Source organism: Aethalodelphis obliquidens, unplaced genomic scaffold (genome assembly GCF_003676395.1).
Source record: "Aethalodelphis obliquidens isolate GAN/ISIS:26980383/991018 unplaced genomic scaffold, ASM367639v1 scaffold17, whole genome shotgun sequence".
Classification (NCBI taxonomy): Eukaryota; Metazoa; Chordata; class Mammalia; order Artiodactyla; family Delphinidae; genus Aethalodelphis; species Aethalodelphis obliquidens.
This window is the reverse complement of record NW_020837961.1, coordinates 17,848,190-17,851,739: the sequence shown is the minus strand read 5'-3', so window position 1 is coordinate 17,851,739 and position 3,550 is coordinate 17,848,190. Positions and strand designations below refer to the sequence as shown.

Sequence of the window (3,550 nt, the reverse complement as noted above, 5' to 3'; positions counted from 1 at the left end):
CAGTGGCTTAATAAAAAGAAGTTTTTTTTTTTTCTCATGTAAGGGAAACCGGGTAACTCTGGTATCACTATTACTCACATGTATCAATGTAGTATTTCAGCTTGCTTTACTCTTACAGCATCTTCATATTGACAGTTACTTCTATAATTGCCAAGATAGAGGAAAATTGGAGAATTATATTTTAAATAATTCTGCCTGTAAATGCACATATCACTTCTATTAACATTTCACTGACCAAATCAAGGAGATGGGGAAATACAATCCTTGCATGGTCCTAGAAAAAGAGGAAAACTGGAAATCGGGAGAGACACTAATTTCTACACAGACTGCTCTTCTCATCACCAAACGTTAGGCTCATTGTCTTTGCTGCATGTCAAACATGCCCACTCTTTCCCAAAGGTGACTAATTCAGAGACCGCCCCCCCTCCCAAAATACCATTGACCTGAAAATTCAGGATCTTTTGGTGACGCTGTTTCTCCAATAGGTGTGATGTGCAGTAGTCTTTATATCATGTCCAGATGTGGCAGCTCTTGATGTTCTGCTTCATACAGTGGTGGAATAGGGACAGTAATTACGACAAGCATTTTCATTCTGAAAGAGGAAGAGTGGGGGACCTACAGAAGTTCCTAGGCCGTAGTAACACGGATCATCCTGAGAATACATTTCAACAGCCCCCTATCCTGAGGACTTAGGCAATTCTGCTCCCTGGGATGGCTTCCCCAATCCATTCTCTTTTTTTTTTTTTTCTTTTGTCATCCCTGGCTGTGCCCTCTGAGAGGTTCTTTATTTTATTCTTCTTGGCTATATCTATAAGGCCAGCAAGAGATATTGAAGAATTTTGTCCTGGGTTTTAACTACTTCACTGCCTGGGCAGGTCACATTTGTGCTCCCAAATTCAAGTGCGTGGGGATGTGCAATCTTTTCCTGCGTCTAAAAGAGAATTAGAAATGTGAATTCTACCACAGATGATACTATATTTCATTAGAGAGGATTTTTATTTATGTCTGCGGCTCACATGGGTGCAAGCAACCTGGGGTCATTTCTGAAACAGATTTTCTGGGCTATGCAGATGAGGTGGTAATAGGGCTGCCGTCTTTCTTTTTTTAAAAACTAAATTTATTTATTTATTTTTGGCTGCGTTGGGTCTTTGTTGCTGCGCAGGGGCTTTCTCTAGTTGCATTGATTGGGGGCTGCTCTTCGCTGCGGTGCACGGGCCTCTCATTGCAGTGGCCTCTCCTGTTGAGGAGCACGGGCTCTAGGCACAAAGGCTTCAGTAGTTGTGGCTCGCGGGCTCTAGAGCACAGCCTCAGTGGTTGTGGCACACGGGCCTAGTTGCTCCGCGGCATGTGGGATCTTCCTGGACCAGGGCTTGAACCTGTGTCCCCCGCATTAACAGACGGACTCCCAACCACTGTGCCACCAGTGAAACCCTGGCTGCCGTCTTTTTGGTGGTTGGTTAATTAATTCTCGTTCGCCCTTAATCCTCAGATGCAACTCTTTGGTTTTCCAAAGCAATATAGGGGATGTTTTCCAACGCCCTTATCTTCGGTGGGTCTTTGACTTCAATTTTTATCCCCCTCACCATTTGAGCTGTCAAAAGCACTTCTCAGCTATCTCTCCAGAATTGGCAAGCGCCACATGTGCAAAAGTAGACCAGATGTTACTATATGTCTCTGGAGTTCATTTTCTACCACATCTTGTTCTGGAATATAGCCCATATTTTGCTAGTTTCCTAATGCTTTCAAGCCAACGGTTTTCATATTTTTCCCATGTTTTCTTGTTATTCTCAGAGACTGCAAGATGCAGAAGTCACTCTGACCAACTCTTTGCCCTCCCCCCCATTTTTTCTGTTTGATTGATGAGAGTCATTATTTGAGTGAACAGCTCTTAAATTTGTTTTCAGGGATGTTGGATGAAGGTTATAATGCACACTATGTTAGAATCTGGTTGTGATTTCTTAGGCATTATAATTTGAATATAGGCAGCTGTCACTGAGTAGATGGTAGTGGTCTTTAACATAGTATAAGGCTGTGATTCATCTCTTTTCTAATGTTAAACCATGAGGACCAAGCAGATGTGGACATGAGGCAGGGAGACAGCACTGGGAAAGTCATGCCAAATGAGAACATCTAAGTAGGGACTAAGGAAAGAATCTCAAGATAGGCCTGGGCTTAGAATTTTATTAGTCCCAGTGGTGTTAGGGCTTTGAGATCAAGGAACTGCCTAGGAGAAGAATGTCTTCCACTCCTAAGATCAAAGATAGAACCTCACCATCTTTTTTTTTTTTTTAAAGTCTTAGTTTATTAACTCTCTCATGAAAAAGCTGCACAGTCTCCAAAGATACAATCACTGCAGAGTCTTTATTCCTTCTGCTGCCCAATCTCCAGCTCACTGCTGGACACTTCATTTCTTCATCTCCAGCACCAACATTGTCCTTTGCAGTCCCCCCAACTTTCTTCATTCTGTTCTTGCATTCCTTTTGCTGTTTTCTTGAGGTATTTTTCTTCTCATACGGGCCATGTCTTGCAAGCCTGTGTTTGGGCTCATCCTTCTTCACATAATCCAAGGAATTGTAAGTCATGCCAAAGCCAGTTGTCTTGCCATCACCGAAATGGGTTCTGAATCCAAACACAAAGATGACATCTGGTGTGGTCTTGTACATTTTGGCTAGTTTTTCCTGAATTTCTGTCTTAGGTACTGTTGCCTTCCCAGGATGAAGGACATCGATGATCATTTGTTTCCGCTGAAGTATTCGGTTGGTCATGAACTTCCTGGATCAGATAGTTACCGTGCTGTTCATGATGGCAGTTAATCGTCAAGCAGCCAGGAAGGAAAAGAGAACTATTTTCCACCAGCCAGTCATATCAATGCTCATGGAAGGACCTCGGGAGGCCAAAGCTGGAAAGTGAATTGTCCAAATAAGCTTGGCCCTCTTAACAATTTTCTCCTTGAGAATGAGTTTTATTATAAATATTCCATAGAGGGCTTCCCTGGTGGCACAGTGGTTGAGAGTCCACCTGCCAATGCAGGGGACACGGGTTCGTGCCCCAGTCCGAAAGATCCCACATGCCACGGAGCAGCTGGGCCCGTGAGCCATGGCCGCTGAGCCTGCGCGTCCGGAGCGTGTGCTCAGCAACGGGAGAGGCCACAGCAGTGGGAGGCCCGCGTACCGCAAAAAAAAAAAAAAAAATAAATAAATAAATAAATATTCCATAGAAACTCTTCTCCCCTACTGCATCATCTTGTAGATTATGTTGCCTATTGTTTCACTTTATTTCCCCATTCTTATTTTCTCCCTTCTCTCTTGAACTTGATGCTTCCTACGCATACTTGCCAGGCCCAGTCTCACACAGGACTTGGACTTTGGCTACCCACTGTACCATACTGACCAGACCCACTCATTACTATATCTAATCCTGGCCCCAGGAACACAAGTTTCAGATGGGTGCCTCTTCCCCCATGCTCATCCCAGAAGGAACATCAGATATAATTCAGATCTCATCCATCAGAGCCGGAGTGGGTTAGAAGACTGGGAATCTAGAAAATAAT

General features: G+C 43.7%; 1 pseudogene; it reads right to left on the bottom strand.

The window, feature by feature from the left end:
- Positions 1-2,276: 2,276 nt before the first annotated feature.
- Positions 2,277-2,801, bottom strand: LOC113626126 (40S ribosomal protein S24 pseudogene; annotated as a pseudogene).
- Positions 2,802-3,550: the final 749 nt, after the last annotated feature.